This window comes from Phacochoerus africanus, chromosome 15 (genome assembly GCF_016906955.1).
Source record: "Phacochoerus africanus isolate WHEZ1 chromosome 15, ROS_Pafr_v1, whole genome shotgun sequence".
Taxonomy (NCBI): Eukaryota; Metazoa; Chordata; class Mammalia; order Artiodactyla; family Suidae; genus Phacochoerus; species Phacochoerus africanus.
The window spans coordinates 30,429,158-30,446,883 of NC_062558.1; the positions used below are offsets into that span (position 1 = coordinate 30,429,158).

Genomic DNA, 17,726 nt, shown 5'->3' on the forward strand with positions numbered 1-17,726 from the left:
TAAAGGGTTTATTATAGGGTATGTGAGCTACATCTCACAAAGCTCTTACAAAGATCCTGTTTTGAATATCAAATCTGAATATTATTCCCTTCTTTTTCTTTTCTCTTCTTAGGTACCAACCCTACCTCACTTTCTCTCCCACCTCTCAGTCATAGCAAGTGAATGCCTTGCACTGTTTAGGGTCAAGTTCAGATAGGAGGAACAAGACTAGTTCCTAGTAGCATTAATACTTCGTTTAAAATAAGTACTTCCAGGAGTTTCCACTGTGGCTCAGTGGGTTAAGTACCCAACACAGTGTCTATGAGGATGTGGGTTCGATACCTGGCCTTACTCAGTGGGTTAAGGATCTGGCGTTGTCACAAGCTGTGATATATGTCACAGATGTGGCTAGGAAAAAAACATAGCATTTTTTTTTGTCTTTTTTGCTATTTCTTTGGGCTGCTCCCGCGGCATATGGAGGTTCCCAGGCTAGGGGTCGAATCGGAGCTGCAGCCACCGGCCTACGCCAGAGCAAGGCGGGATCCGAGCCACATCTGTGACCTACACCACAGCTCACGGCAACGCCGGATCGTTAAACCACTGAGCAAGGGCAGGGATCGAACTCGTGACCTCATGGTTCCTAGTCGGATTCGTTAACCACTGCACCATGACGGGAACTCCAACATAGCATTTTATACACTGTTTTGTACCTTGCTTTTTCTAAAGAATAATAAAATATTAATTAGTATATTTTCCCCAGGAAATCCTGATACGAGTTTCATTGACAACCACCAATCCAACTGACCTCTTTACGTGAAACAAACGTCTACTCCAAAAGACTCATATACCCACACAGACTGTGAGGTGGGAAATCAATTAATTTGGTACTAAAGAGTTAAATAAACTAGTTAATCTGGTATTAATTTTTTATTTCTTCCTGCAGGTGTGGTCAATAATAATGGTAATAATAATAAAATATACCATTCAGTTGCACTTAGTATGTACCTCTATCTGGTTCCAAATGTTTTTATCACTCTGAAAGGAGACTTGTACCCATTTAACTCTTGATTCCAACTTCTCTTTCCCCCGAGTCACTGGCAATCACTGATACATTTTCTGTCTCTAGGGATTTATATATTTCTGGTTATCTCATATAAATATTCTTTCTGGATATTTCATATAAATGGAATCACACAAGATGAAACCTCTTGTATCTGGCTTCTTTCACTCAGCATAATGTTTTCAAGGTTCATCCAGGTTGTAGCTGGTATCAGTACTTCATTTTTTTTTTCTTTTGACTGAGTATTATTGTGTTGTATGTGTGTACCATAATTTGTTTATCCTATTGCTGGATATTTGGCTTGTTTCCACCTTTTGGCTGTTGGGAATAGTACCGCTGTGAACATGTATATATGTGCATTTGTTTGAGTCTGCATGATTTTTTGCTGAAGATAGAATCAACTTTTCATGTACTCAACAAATATTTGCTGAATGAGATTAGAACTGCTGCATCAACCACTGATTTCACAAATGTTTTGCCTCACTGGGTAAAAGTCATAGAATCTTAAAAATGTTTGTGGTAGGAATTTTATTATAAGTCATCTTGTTCAACCCCCTCATCATGAAAGTTCACGCCCTCAAAGAGACAGTCTATTTAGAAGGCCCTAAATACAGTTTACATCATGATGTGTGGTACCCTCCTGATACTGTTCTTTGTTAACTGACTGTGTACAATACAGCTTTTGTTGTCACAAGATGTTTCTCCATTTCTCCTTGAGAAGTGAAATATGCATTTAAATTTAGTAGCTTGTCATCCTTTCCTTGTTTTGCTTTTTTTTTTTTTGTCTTTTGTCTTTTGTTGTTGTTGTTGTTGCTATTTCTTGGGCCGCTCCCGCGGCATATGGAGGTTCCCAGGCTAGGGGTTGAATCGGAGCTGTAGCCACCAGCCTACACCAGAGCCACAGCAACTCGGGATCCGAGCCGCGTCTGCAACCTACACCACAGCTCACGGCAACGCCGGATCGTTAACCCACTGAGCAAGGGCAGGGACCGAACCAGAAACCTCATGGTTCCTAGTCGGATTCGTTAACCACTGTGCCACGACGGGAACTCCTTGTTTTGCTTTTTAAAAAATTTCACAAAACCACCACTATCAGGATTGTTTATATAAGTAGATATAGCAGACAATCTTTTTTTTTTTTTTTTTTTTTTTTTAGGGCTACACCTGTGGCATATGGAAGTTCCCAGGCTAGGGGTCGAAGAGGAGCTGCAGTTGCTGGCCTACACCACAGTCACAGCAACGCCAGATCTGACAGCTTGTGGCAACGTTGGATCCTTAACCCATTGAGCACGGCCAGGAATGGATCCCGCAACTTCATGGATACTAGCTGGGTTCGTTACCCCTGAGCCATGATGGGAACTCCGCAGACAATCTTAATTGGTTTCAGTGATAAAATTAATTTTTGGTCCAGACAAATCTGAATGGTTAGTCATGTGCTGTGGGGTTTATTTTTGGCTTTCCTTTCTTTGTAGTTTAAGGCACTATCCCGCTCACTTTTTGTTTAAAGGAACCAGCACTAGCTCCTTACCTTGGCAAGGGAATGTGAATAGTTCCTAAAACACTAAAGTTCACTTAAACATTTATCCTGTTTTTGACTTTATAAATCTCTCAATTTTTAGCAGAGATGAATAAAATTGACAAGGACTATGGTCTCATGCATTTCATCCCCTATGGGCATAAAACCGGTGGAATGAGATTAACCCACCTTGATTTAGGGAACCACAGAGAAGTCAAGGTTGGAAGGCGAGGACTTGCTCTTCAGTGCTGTGCTCTCCCCAGTATGTGGAACAGTGCCTGGGACACAGCAAGGGGGCAGTAAATATTTGATGGATGAGAGAATGAAATTAATGTGACTGGTTTCTGAAACAGTGCTAATAAATGTAGATGTAATTTTAAAAATAGCAGAGTGAAAATGAATTCTTATATCTTCTTTATAAAGATTAATTATGGAGTACCTCTTAGGAGTTCCATTAAAACATTTTATTGAGGTATAATTGATGTATAACATTATATTAGTTTCAAATATAAGACATGATTCACTATTTGTATGTATTGTGTAATGATCACCACAGTAAGACCGATTAACATTTGTCGCCATACCCAGTTGCAACATTTTTTTTCTTTTTTTTTTTTTTTTTTTTGCCATTTCTCAGGCCGCTCTCACTGCATATGGAGGTTCCCAGGCTAGGGGTTGAATCGGAGCTGTAGCCACCGGCCTACGCCAGAGCCACAGCAAGGCGGGATCCGAGCCACATCTGTGACCTACACCACAGCTCACGGCAACGCCGGATCGTTAACCCACTGAGCAAGGGCAGGGACCGAACCAGAAACCTCATGGTTCCTAGTCGGATTCGTTAACCACTGCGCCACGACGGGAACTCCTTTTTTTTTTTTTTAATTTTTTTTTCTTGTGATGAGGACTTTTAAGATTTACTCTCTTAGCAGCTTTCAAATATGCAATGCAATATTATTAACTTGGAGTTCCTGTCGTGGCTCAGTGGTTAACAAATCCGATTAGGAACCATGAGGTTGCGGGTTCGATCCCTGCCCTTGCTCAGTGGGTTAACGATCCGGTGTTGCCATGAGCTGTGGTGTAGGTCGCAGACACGGCTCAGATCCCGCGTTGCTGTGGCTCTGGCGTAGGCCAGCAGCTACAGCTCTGATTGGACCCCTAGCCTGGGAACCTCCATATGCTGCAGGAGCGGCCCAAGAAATAACAAAAAAAGACAAAAAAAAATTTATTGACTATAGTCATCATATTGTATGTTATATCCACATGACTTATAACTGGAGGGTTTACATTTTTAACTGTTATCTATCATGGTTTAGGAGCTTCAAAGAAGAAAAAAAGACAGAAAACATTTAATTTAGAGTGCTTTTGTTTTGAAAGTTTTTGTGTCATTTTCTATTTTAAAGGCTCTATAAATCCGCACATCTTTTTGGAAATTTACAAAGTACTGAATGGCAATAAGAGCTACTTGTGCCTTAGTGAAACATTTAAAATATTTTAAGAGTAAAGAATTTAAAACCATTATTTATAGCAATTCTCTCTGGATATGTGAGATTATAACTTTTGTTTTCTTCATTTTGCTTGTTTTATTTTTATGTAATGAACACTTATTTTTTATTTTTTTTGTCTTTTTGCTATTTCTTTGGGCCGCTGCCATGGCATATGGAGGCTCCCAAGCTAGGGGTCGAATCAGAGCTGTAGCCACTGGCCTACGCCAGAGCTACAGCAACGCGAGATCCGAGCCGTGTCTGCAACCTACACCACAGCTCACGGCAACGCCAGATCCTTAATCCACTGAGCAAGGGCAGGGATTGAACCCGAAACCTCATGGTTCCTAGTCGGATTTGTTAACCACTGAGCCACGACGGGAACTCCTATTTTTTATTTTTTTTAAATAAAGACAGGAGTTCTCTTGTGGAGCAGTGGGTTAAGGACCCAGGGTTGTCACCGCAGGGGTCGCTGCTATGGTGCCATTTGATCCCCGGTCCAGGAACTTCCAAGTGCTGTGGGTGAGGAGTGCACACACACAAAAATCACTGGAAAAAAGTCCCCAGCTACTTAGAACCATACTTAAGTCTATACTGCATTCTTTACAAATCTAATCTACTATGAACCAGTGTACTCTGGGGGTGGGGGTGGGGGTAGGGGTTGGTGTGGATCAAGGGGATTGGAAACGTCTCTGCAGCGCCAGGGGGCATGTTCAATATCCAGCAAGCATGGTGGGTTAAGGACCTGGCCTTCCCTGAGATGAGTGTATGTCAAAACTGCGGCTTGGATCTGATCCCTGGCCCAGGAACTCCACATGGTATGCGGCAGCCAGAAACAAAAAATGAAAAGCTAACAACTTTCACTGCCATCCTCCCCTCAAAAAAAAAACCCAATCATATTCTGGGGATGCAACCAGAGCAATGAATGAGCCAACAATCCTTGCTCTCTTGAAACTTATATTCTAGTAGGGGTGGAGTAAGGTAATAAATAACATAATCAACCTTTTGTACTGTGGAAAACTGTCAGAGAAAGAAGGAAGCTAAAGAGCTGTGTAGAAACAAACCATGAACATCTATCACTTTGCAGAGAATATTCTCTACTCATTTGTTTGAGGACCTCAAATCCTTAAATACCTTTTCTTTTCCTTTTCTTTTTTCGGCCACACCATGTGGAAGTTCTCTGGGCTAGGGGTCAAATCAGAGCTGCAACTGCCGGCCTATGTTAGAGCCACAGGTCAGATTCAAGCCCATCTGCCACTTATGCCACAGCTTGCAACAACACTGGATCTTTAACCCACTGATCGAGGTCAGGGATAAAATCTGCACCCTCATGGGTACTAGATAGGCTCTTAACCCACTGAGCCACAATGGGAACTCTTCTCTCTCTTTTTTTTTTTTTGGTCTTTTTAGGGCCGCACCCACAGCATATGGAGGTTCCTAGGCTAGGGGTCAAATTGGAGCTACAGCTGCTGGCTTACACCACAGCCACAGCAATGCCAGATCCTTAACCCACTGATCAAGACCAGGGACTCAAACTGTGTCCTCATGGATACTAGTCAGATTCGTTTCCACTGAGCTATGATGGGAACTCCCTCTCTCCCTCTCTCTCTCTTTTTTTTTTTTAAGAAATCAAAGTAATACATTCACATTTCAAAAAATAAAGTACACCAGGGTTTATAATGAACAGCAGCAGTTTGTTCTGCCCATCCTCCCAACTCTGTTCTCCAAAGACCACCACATTTTTGCCTTTAGTTCTTCAGGTGTAACTTCTTTATCTCTGAAAGTATACCTATATTCTTATTTATTTATCATCTCTGGACATGATCTATTGAATTTATGTTGTGACTAAAGCACCGCTTCCCCTCCACACAGGTCTATCACTATTTGTAGTTATTGGTTAATTAATGACATGATTAAACTTTTATTTTTTATCCTTTCTAGCCAAAAAAAAAAAAAAGTATTTAATGACTTCCCCGCCTTGTAAAATGAAGACTAGGGAGCTCCTATCTGACTTTCAACTTCTGCCACTCTCCTCCACCTTCCAAAGTCTTGTCCATTGAGCTGTTCTAATACTTTTACAGAAGACATATATTTAAAAAAGCTCAGTGGCTCCATCTAAAAACAGAATGCTTAATTTGAAATAGAACTGACCAACTTCTTTAGTCCTAACACCAGCCACACCATGGGAATGAGCACAGTCAATGCCCTGATAGTAGGGCTGGAACTAGGCCTTGGTCACAAAATTTAAGGGGGCTTTTAAAAACTCAGTATTCAAGGAAAATATTATTTTAATGAGATTTTTTTGTTTGTTTGTTTTTTGTCTTTTTGCTATTTCTTGGGCTGCTCCCTAGGCATATGGAGGTTCCCAGGCCAGGGGTCTAATGGGAGCTGTAGCCACTGGCCTACACCAGAGGCATCTGCAACCTACACCACAGCTCATGGCAACGCTGGATCCTTAACCCACTGAGGGAGGCCAGGGATCGAACCCACAACCTCATGGTTCCTAGTTGGATTCGTTAACCACTGAGCCGCGACGGGAACTCCAATGTGATGTTTTAAACACTGAAATTAATGCCAAAAATTCCATGATGAACAACATTTAGAAATAAAGATAGGCTCAGCAGAATGATTAGAGGAGGAGTTCCCATCGTGGTCAGTGGTTAATGAACCCGACAAGCATCCACGAGGACTTGGGTTCAATCCCTGGCTTCGCTCAGTGGGTTTGGGAATCTGATGTTGCAGTGAGCTGTGGTGCAGGTCAAAGACGCGGCTTGGATCCTGCGTTGCTGTGGCTGTGGTGCAGGCTGGCAGCTACAGCTCTGATTCAACCCCTAGCCTGGGAACTTCCCTATGCCAAGAGGGCAGCCCGAAACAGACCAAAAAAAAAAAAAAGAATAAGTAGAGTAGATAAGAGGAAAACAGAAGTGTTTATTTTTGCATCCCACTCAACAGTAGTCTCTGCCTTTTTCTACCACATCTATGATTATATAGGTTGTGCATTAGTGCTGAAAAGTATTCAGATGAGAGGGTGAGGTATGACTTTCAGATTAGGAATATCCATACTGGATACCAGGGGTGCCACCACACTTTGACCTTGCAACTTGCAAACTAAGGTGATGTTGAGTTAGGAAACAGGACTTTTGTGACTTAAGCCTGAATCCAGGGGAGGTGCCAGCAGATACATTTACTTGTTTGTTCAGAACTCCATGCATTTTCATTGCAGTTCCCTCCCCCTGCTCTGTGCATGACCGTTGGTCCAAGCAGCACCAGTGCTTTGAATAAATGTCAGCAAGGGGGTCACCCTCCTGATTATTCCCTTCCACCAGAGAGGATGGGGAAGCCCTGGGCCCCCTATCCACTACTAAGTCGTTGTAAAATACTGGGCTTCACCCACAGCTGCAAATTCCTCCCAGAAGCTGCAAAGCTTCTGGGGTTGCCATGGTCCATGGGAGTGAAATGCTGGCCGCCCTCCGCTGCACCGGCCCGGAGCAGGCTGTTGCTGCCTCCCCTCCAGTCCCTTTCAAAAGCTTTTAAAGGAGATCCCTGTGGGGAGGTGGGAGGACAGGACGTTAACCAGGGCTTCCCTCCAAGCGGCTGAGGCGAATAAAAGGCTTTTCTCAAACTGACGGAGCAAGTGTTGGGCTTGTTTCAAGGGATTTTTAAACTCTCGGTCTTTCCCTGGAGGGAAGGGGAGGGAGGAGATGGTCCTTCTCAAGCTTCATTTGCTGCAGTGCTTTCCCCAGAGGTTGCTCACCCTGGGTCTTACTTGGAGGGCGAGGAGGGCAGAGAGGACGCTCCCTAAAGTTAACCAGCTGTGGGCAGCTCCTCCGAGCTTATTTCAAAGGATTTCTCACCCTGGATCTGGCAAAAAAGGAAAAGAAAAAAGAAAAAAATCAGTTGCAAATTAGCAGGCTGTGCGATCAAGTCTCAATGGAGCTCTCGGGTGTGACTTGCAAATTCTGGGAACACGTTCAGAAAATGGGGAACTAACCGAGATGATGAGAAGCCCCTTGGTCCAGGCCTCTCGGGTTTCCTCGCACCTTCTTCCCCATCCCGGTCCTCTCCGGGATCTGAGAGCTGGATGGCGGGCGCGCGGGGGGTCTGAGGTTCGTTTCTCCAGAGCGGCGGCCCGGGTGCAGACAAAGAGGCGGCGGCTGGGGGCTCGGACGCGGCGCTGGCGGCGGGGTCCGAGGAGCTGGGCCGACAGGAGTGGGCGCGGCGGCGGAGCGCGCGGGGAGGAGCCGCCGCGGCGTCTTCTCCGGGCGGCGCGCGCCCGCCCGGCCCCGCGGCGGCGCGTCACGCTCTCCCCCGCCCGGAGCCGACGAGCCGGGAGGCGGGAGGCGGCGGCCGCGCGGCTGCTGCTGCTGCAGTGGGGCAGGTGGCGGCGACTGGCAGCGACCGAGGCGGCGGCGAGCGGTGAGCGGGGCGAGCGGGCGCGGCGCGGGCCCTCTCCCCTTCCCCGTCCCCTCCTCACCTTTCCCCTCCCGCCCCGCCGGGCCCTCTCCCGCCCTCCCGGCTTGGGGTCGGGGGCCGGCCCGGAGTCCGAGAGGGGGACCGAGTCCCGCGCACCGGCCCCCCCCACAGGGGTCCCGGGGAGCCCCAGGGGGATGGCCCTGGAGGCCAGGGGTCTCTGGGGTGTTCCCCCGGAGCCGGAAAAGTGGCCGGCCCTGTCAGCGCCGAGCCCGGCCTTCCCTTCCTCCGCCCGCCTCAAGATGGAGCTTGGACTCCTTGCCCCTGCGCCGCCCCAGGCGCCGCTCCCTCCCCGGCGTCCCTCTCTGCTCCCCTCGGCCCTGGCGGGGTGGACCCCCTGGAGAGGCCGAGGCCCGGCGGGACCTGTTGCCCCGGCGGCCACCTGAGCATTGCCCGGGCCCTTGGCAGCGGTGCCCGCGAACCGGAATGGAGGGCACCCTGGCCGTGGCCTCGGCGGCGAGCTGACCCAACTGGCCTGGGGCCTGGCCGGCCATGGCTTTTGTCCCCCACACACAGCCCCCCGAGTGGGACTGATTGTTGGAGAAGGTAGATGATGAGAGGTGACAGGGATTTCTGAAATAACCCCGCTGCCCCGTAACCCGACCCTTCTGCCTCGGCAGGGGATTGGCTCTGAAGGCAGATGACACTTGTTCAGAGGTTATTTTAAAAGCAGACACCACTGCTTCCCCTCCTTTGGCGGTCCTGTGCTTCAAATATCTGATTTTGATCTGGGGAGAAACCCTGAACTCGTCTTTCTCCACTTCATGTGGCTTTTCCATCTGGCAGGAACCGCGCCCCACCCCCCCCTCCCGTCACAGCCCCACCTCTTTGCTTTGAAGAAATTACACGTTCAGTCTGCAATGTTTCGATACCTGTTTTTAGCAAAACCTGGGCGCCAATTACTGTATTTTAAAAGGGAGGGTGGAAAAAATGCTGCATCTTTTTTTTCTTTTTTCTTTTTTTTTGGTTCAGCAGCCTTGACTTCTTTCTGTTCTAGGTTAGGACCCTGCCTGGCCAATAAGAGCTTTGTATTAGTGTTACTGCTGTTGCTCTTATGGTTGTGGTTCTGGTTGGTGTTATTTTTATTTTTTATTTTTTAAAAACTGCTACTACCTATAGTATGCACAGTCTAGAGACCAAATGTATTAGACCTTTGGGTTTAATGATAACCTTTGACAAGAGTGCTTAGGTATGTTGCTCCTCAGCTTTGGTGCATTTTTCTCTGGAAATGTTAACCTTTATTGAGGGTTTCTGGTGGTCAGGCCCTGGGCTAGTGTTTCGTGTGTCTTATCTTATTAATTAATCTAACCAGTGACTGTGCTATCATTATCCCCATTTTACAGAGGAGGCATAGAAAGGTCAAGGACCTTGCCCTGCCCAGGGCCACACAGCTGATAAGTGGTGGTGTCAGGATTTGAGCTCAGGTATTCTGACTCCAGGTGCTTTGTTATTGAATTAGTGTGGTGGCTGTCTGACAAGGAGCAAGGCTGGCCCTTATTAAAGCAAAGACAGTGGGTGTTTGCTTGGCCAAGGGCTTGTCCTGGGTTTTTAAGGTTCAGAGAAAGTGAAGTACAGCTTAGGCTTCCGCTAGGCCTAGTTCAAAGGGTAAAAAAACAAACTGGATGAACCCTACGAAGGTATTCTAAAGATAAAGATGGTGCTCTTCCCTGTTTTTCTCAACAATTGCTTAAGCTCCTACTTGAGTTTGAATATGACATGAGTGGATCTGGTTTCTGTTCTTCAGGAGTTTAGAATTTGGTGCTCTTATTTACCTTAAATTTTTTTCATCTAGTGTCTGATATTAAGCCTCTTGTATCTCATGTGACCCATAAAAGCATGTGAACTTAAGTCTAGTTTTCTTGCCTTTTAAGTGCTATCTCTTTTGGGATTCTAATCCCAATGCATGGTGTGTAAGAGGTAAATTGGACCTCTTATACTCTGTACAAAGATAGGCACTTTTGATTTTTGTCACATATTGGCAGCCTGTTCTTAATTTTGTGCAGATGTATTTCTGTTCTTCCTAGTGTGTATGTGTGTGTACGTATATGTATATGTGTGTATGTGTGTGTGCACACATAATCAATAATGTATATGTTTGTGTACATGTATGTGTATATGTATATTTTTATTTTATTTTGTTTTTTTGCTTTTTAGGGCCGCACCAGAGGCATATGGAAGTTCCCAGGCTAGGGGTTGGATCGGCCATGCAGCTGCTGGCCTACCCTACAGCCACAGCAACTCAGGATCCGAGCCGGGTCTTCGACCTCCACCCCCATCCACGGCAACGCCGGATCCTTAACCCACTGAGCGAGGCCATGGACTGAACCCGCATCCTCATGAATCATAGCTGGGATTGTTAACCACTGAGCCATGACGGGAACTCCAGTATGTGTGTATGTTTATGTGTGTATATCGATATCTGTCTATATCTATGTCTGTATCTATATCTCAAAGACCTTGTATTTCACTTTGTAGCACCCCCTACAGAATTCTGCAGTCCAATGTGCTCAGTGAATATTCATTATTTAGTTAATTGAAAATAGGTCCCTAAGTTTCAGGACTGGTTTTTATAGAAGTTAAAGCTAAAGAAAAACAACTGAAGGTAATGTAGTCAAGTCACAGGAAGATGGCTTAATATTTGTTAGCATTAAAACTTTGTGCATTGTTAACTAAAGTGAGACTTTTCATCTCATATAAATTGTTACTTTTCCACTTTATCCTAATTACTAGCTTCTTTCCTTTTTTCCTCATAAAAATGAGGTGGGAGGTCGAGTGTGTTTTTCTCAGATATACAGAATGGACAATGTTGTTTCCTAATCATTGCAAGCCACTAGTTCTCTTTTTCTTTATTTTTGAAGTGGTGATAGTCTTCCCAAAGGGAGCTTGTGGAGCTCTGGTGTACCTATATGTGGGCAGTACTTAGGTCTCATTTGGTAATTTTTCAACAAATATTCATTGAGCAACTACTGTGTGCCCGATGCTGTTCTGGGAGCTGGTGCTACAGCAGTAAATAAAACAGAAATCCCTGTTCATGTGGAACTCCCCTTCTTCATGCAGGGGAGGCAAACCATAACCATATTAATAAAATTTATTGTGTGTTGGAAAGTGAGACATGGTAAGAAAAAATACATAAATCAATGAAGGAGAAATATGAAGTGTTTGGGGGACAAGAGTTAGGGAAATGGAAATGTTAGATAGAGTGGTAAAAGGAGGCTTTGCTGAGAAAATGACTTTTAAATAGAGATCTAGGGGAAGTGAGGAAATGTAGATCCCAGAGGGAAGAGCATAGTAGGAAGAGGGCACAGCAAGTACGAAGGTCCTAAAGTGGGAGCTTGGGAGGGGCAGACAGTTTAAGGCCATATAGATGGTAGTCCTTAAAATGTGTATTAAAGTATTTAAAAATAGCGAAAGAAACAGAATAATTTTGTGCCATGTTATTAGTGATTTTGATGAGGAAAAAGTTAAAGATGGGGGAATTCAGGCTTAAAGAATTTCACTAACTTGCCTAAAAGGCTACCCAGCCAGTGAATACAGAGCTAGAAATTGAACCCTCATATACATTATTTTAAGCAGTGCATGTTGGCAATGAAACCTTAAGTAAGTGGATGGCAGAAAGGCCAGACCTGTACTTGATGTTCAGACTTGCTGTTGGATGCAGGATTTTTGCTCAACCCTGGGAGGCCTTGTAACTGACATTTTCATATATAGCTTTTTCCTAGCAGCAGAGCCTTCCATTTTAGTCTTAAAAGCTTCATGGTTCAAAATCTGTGTTTAATATAAACCTTTATTTAAGTCCCTTCAATCTTAATTGGAAGGCAATGTCAGAATTACTCTGAATATGAATTTTTTAGAGGACTGTTTAGGGAGGCTTTAAACTAAGGTAGCATCCCCTATATATATGTGTGTGTGTGTGTGTAGTTGTTATTGTAATCCTATATACTTTTAGGATTACATGTATGTTTCCCATGTAGATGGAACTCAAGGAATCCATATGCTTTAAATCAATATTTGAGTTACAATGCACTTTTAAAGGAAAACATATTGACTGATGGCACTCTACAAGAATTTCAAGAGTGACTTATTCAGATTTCAAATCAGGGAACATACGAAGCCTTTTGTGTGTGTGTGTGTGTGTGTGTGTGTGTGTGTGTTCGTGTTCAGGGGAGGGGGGGGGAAGTTGGCAGACTGTAATTAACCAACCTTGAATTTGGCTAGGACATCTGGGTTAATATCCTCGCCCTGGCATCAAGTACCAAGGAATCTTGGCCACAATTAGTAAAGAGCTTTTTTTTTTTTTTAATCTCCATCTGGCACTTCCAGAAGGACAGATTCCACTAGCACTAACGCAATGGGTGGGTCTGTTTTTTAATTGTTTATGTTATGGTGGTTCAGCCACAAAATCAGAGAAGTATTCTTTGCAGAATCTTAGAAAAGTAGTCCTGTTACAGAATCCCTGTTGGGAAACCTTTCTGATATCTCTTTCCCTGGGGAAATGTATTCTCATCTGCCTCTTCTTAGGAAACCTAATGAGACTCCAGACAGACATTTTGCTGCCCTAGTGTTTTATATAAGCATAAGGTGTAATATACTTCCAACTTGAATTAAGTACTTGATATTTGTATTCTCCTTTGCTTACTTATCTCTAAGTATAGTTTGGATTAGATCCCGGTTTTAACTCTGCCCATTTTTTACACTTAAAATTGCAGAGTCCTTGATTTACTGTATCTTCTGTGAAGTTAAAGGCCTGAAATTCCAGATGTTCAGGACATGCAAATCATCCAAAATTTGGGTTTGATGTAAAAGGGAAGGCAACTTTAATGAGATTCCTGCCCCCCCCCCCCCCCCCCCCCCTGTTCTGCAGAGCGCCAGTCAAATAGTGCATTGAAATATTTGGCATATTTTCTCCGTCTTCTCAGGAAGGCTAAGAGAGATTACGGATGTTTCCCAAAAAAAAACTTTCAATCAAATCTTTTGAACTTCATTTCATTCATAGAATTATTTCTTACTGGAGACATTATCTTCTAATGTCTTTTTTTTTTGATCTGTGCCCATAGTATGCAGAGGTTCCCAGGCCAGGGATTGAACCTGTGCCACAGCTGCGACTGGAGCCATAGCAGTGACAATGCCAGATCCTTAACCTGCTACACCACCAGAGAAGTCCTATATATCTTTTTTTTAATTGAAGGGCCCTTACATTTTAATAGCATATTAGTTATCCAGTTATATGTGGTTTCAGTGTATAAGATATATAACAGACATATTAAAAAACACAGAAAAAAGCAAATTATCCATAATCCTACTGCCCAGAGAAAATTATTTCAGTGTTTCAGAGTATGTCCTAGTTTTTTTTCTTTATGTGTAAAAACTATTTTTATGACTGGATCTATATTTTTATTTTGCAATAATTAATATTTTCACTGAGAATATTCTCAGCAAACCAACCTGGGAAATCAGAAATACTCTTAAGAAGTTTGAGGTCCTGGATTTGCTTCAGCCCCAACTCAGTGAGTCATGTGAAGTTGGGCAGGTTGCCTGGCTTCTCTCAATCTGCTTCTCACTCTGTAAAATGGGGGTAGCACCGGCCCTGTCCACCTGGTGGGGTTCCTGTATTAATGAAGAAGATGTGGTGGTCATAACAGTGCTAAGGGAGTCATCATTGTTTTCAAATAGCAAAGGGGCCTAAGAAGACGAAGGAAAGACCAGTCTGTGTCACTGGCTGACTGTGAGTCACCTGGCCTATTTTGCGAATGGTTAGAGCTTTTTCGATGAATGCGACCAATAGAAACTGTCCTGTGGGGTGGGAGAAAACCCCAGAAATACCGATTAATCAAACATTTGTTGACTGCTGTGAAGACGGTGCTGGGTAGAAGGAGCTCTGTCTCACAAGGTGAGACAGTCCTGTGGGCCGGGTGTAGGCTGAAGCTGACGTGTGCTGGCTTTAGAGGACCATTGACTAAAACTGCCCATCTAGTCCAGGCATGATAATAGCCGCTTGCATGAGTTGTCTCACAGCAGGAGGCCCTGATAAGGAACCAGGTGCTGCCCTGAAGACTAGCCTGGAGGATTTGGGGAGGTTGCCAATAGGAGGGAGGAGACAACCAACCTCCCAGTATCCTTGGCGCTGGAATCCATCTTGGCTGAGAGATGCTGGCACCATCAGGAAGGACTTTAGGCCAGACCAGGTATGGGCCGAGAAAGAAGCTTGGCCAGAGACAACACAGAAACTAATCCCATTCCCATAAAACCAGAGACTGTGAGCCATGAAGTAGAGCAGTTCTCCTGGGTGCCCTCACCCTGCTGCTCTCTGCCCGGGCGCCCCCTTCCCAATGAAGTCTCTCACTTTGTCAGCATGTGTGTCTCCTCAGACAGTTCATTTTCAGCTGTTAGACAAGAGCCCTGGCAGGGAACCCCTTCCTACAACCTTGGGACCCTGGTCAGTTCACTTGGCTTGTGTGTGTGTATATATGAGAGGGAATTAAAAAAGCTTCCTCGGTAGGAATTAGCCCTTGTATTTGGCATTGATGAAGATGGAGGGTTGCTAGGCAGGGATGGATTAGATAGGACATTCTAGGCCAGATTGAACAAAGGCATAAAAGTAGGATGTGGAGATAATAGTCTCCTGCTCTGTAGTGTGAGGGCAGGTAACAGGAAATAAAATTAAGATGTTTGGGTTTATATCTAGGCGAGGCCTCCCTGCCCTGAGGAGGAGTCCTTCTAACTGGTCTTGAGCATCTTATTATCCTAAGGTTTTTATGCCAGTCATTTTTATGCTGCTGGGTCAGAAATACCTGGTTTTATGTAGTAAATAGGAAAATTTCTGGGAATACTAATATCTTCATTTTTTACACAGAGTTGTACAACCATCACCACAATCAATTTTAGAATATTTTCTTCACCCCAAAAAGGAACCCTTTACCCATTAATAGTCAACTGGATTTCCCCTCTACTCTCCCAGTCCTAGGCTCCCAAGCTCTACTCTCTGTCTCTATAGATTTGCCTATTCTGGAATTTCATATAAATGGAATCATACAGTTTTACTGACTCCTTTCACTTAGCAAAATGTTTTCAAAGTTCATCCTTGTAGGAGTTCCCGTCATGGCTCAGTGGTTAACGAATCTGACTAGGAACCATGAGGTTGCAGGTTCGATCCCTGGCCTCGCTCATCGGCTTAAGGATCCAGCGTTGCTGTGAGCGTGGTGTAGGTTGTAGACATGGCTCGGATCCCACGTTGCTGTGGCTCTGGTGTAGGCCAGAGGCTATAGCTCCGATTCAACCCCTAGCCTGGGAACCTCCATGTGCCACGGGAGCGGCCCTAGAAAAGGCAAAAAGACAAAAAAAAAAAGAAATGACATCGGACTGGTACATGCTACAAGAGGAATTCCCCTATGTCATTTCTTTTTGTGGTTGAAATACATTCCTTTGTGTGGATATACCACATTTTGTTTGTGCACCATCAGATAAGACATTTGGGTTGTATCTACTTTTTGCTAATATAATGCAGCTGTGAACATTTGTGTATTAGTTTTTATGTGGACATATGTTTTCATTCATCTTGAGTGTACACCTAGGAAAAGAATTGTTGGATCATATGGGAACCCTACCTTTTGAGGAACTGAAAGACTGTTTTCCCAAGTGGTTGTACAACCGGCAATGAATGAGGTTCCAGTTTTCTCACATCCTTGTCAACACTTATCTTTTTGTTTATAGGCATCCTAGTGAGGGTGAAGTTTGGTATCGTATAGTTTTTGTTTTGTTTTGTTTTGTTTTGTTTTGCTTTTTAGGGCCACACTTGCAGTATCTGGAAATTCCCAGGCTAGGAGTTGAATGAGAGCTGTGGCTGCCACATCAACGTGGAATCCAGCCGTGTCTGTGACCACACCACAGCTCAGGGTAACAACAGATACTTAACTCAGTGAGCGAGGCCAGGAATCAAACCTGTATCCTCATGGATACTACTCAGGTTCTTTTTTTTTTTTTGTCTTTTTGCCTTTTCTAGGGCCACTCCCATGGCATATGGAGATTCCCAAGCTAGGGGTCTAATCGGAGCTGTAGCCACCAGCCTACGCCAGAGCCACAGCAATGTGGGATCTGAGCCATGTCTGTGACCTACACCACCGCTCACGGCAACCCACTGAGCAAGGTCATGGATCAAACCTGCAACCTCATGGTTCCTAGTCGGATTCGTTAACCACTGAGCCACGATGGGAACTCCACTACTCAGGTTCTTAACCTGCTGAACTACAATGGGAACTCCTGGTATCTCATGATTTTGATTTGCATTTACTTGAAGGCTTTCAAAATATTTGTATAAAGAGCAAAGTGCAGAATGGTAGCATGTTGCCATTAGGATAAAAAGGTTATATGAAAGAATACCAGTTATCTTTTTTTAAATTGCTTTTATTAAGGTAGAACATATAACATAAAATTTACCATCTTAACCATTTTTATGTTTACGGTTTAGTGGCGTTAAAGACAGACATTCAAGGAATTCCTATGTGGCACAGTGGGTTAATTGATCGGCTTGTCTTTGTGGAGGCACTTGTTTGATCCTCCAGCCTGATACAGTGAATCCAGCATTGCCACAGCTGTGGTGTAGGTCGAAGCTCCTCTCGGATTCGATCCTTAGCCCAGGAACTTCCATATACTGTGGGGCAGCTGAAAAAGAGAGAGAGAAAAAAAGGGAGGAACATTCTCATTGTTGTGCAACCATCACCATCATCCAGCTCCAGAGCTCCTTTCATGTTGCGAAACTGAAACTCTTTATCTATTAAACAGTGACTCCCCATTCTTCCCTCCTTCAGCCCCTGGCAACCACCAGTCTACTTTCCCTTTGATTTTGAGTACTCTGAAGCACTTTGTGTAGGTGGAATCCTATGGTGTTTGTCTTTTTGAGAGTGGCTTATTTCACTCAGCACAGTGTCCTCAACGTTCATCCTTGTAGTGTGTGTCAGAATTCCCTTCCTTTTAAAGGGTGAATAATACTCCATTGTATGTTTACATCACATTTTGCCTAACCATTCATCTGTTAGCGGACACTTGGATTGCTGGCACACTTTAGCTATTTTTGTGAATAATGCTGCTGTGAACATGGGTGTATAATGGTTGCTTTGAGACCCTGGTTTCAGTTCTTTTGGGTACATACCCAGAGCTGGAATTGCTGGATCATACGGTTAAGGTTAGATTTTTTTTTTCTCTTTTTCAGCACACCTAATTCATAATT

At 44.3% G+C, this 17,726-nt stretch overlaps 1 protein-coding gene across 4 annotated transcripts in view; it reads left to right on the forward strand.

The window, feature by feature from the left end:
- The first annotated feature begins 8,337 nt into the window (after nucleotides 1-8,337).
- Nucleotides 8,338-17,726, forward strand: part of CLIP1 (CAP-Gly domain containing linker protein 1) — a 146,844-nt gene continuing 137,455 nt past the window's right edge. For all 4 annotated transcript variants that reach the window (XM_047762143.1, XM_047762144.1, XM_047762146.1 and 1 more), the window contains exon 1: nucleotides 8,338-8,452. The gene's annotated coding sequence lies outside the window, so the exon portion shown is untranslated. The remainder of the gene's footprint in view (nucleotides 8,453-17,726) is intronic.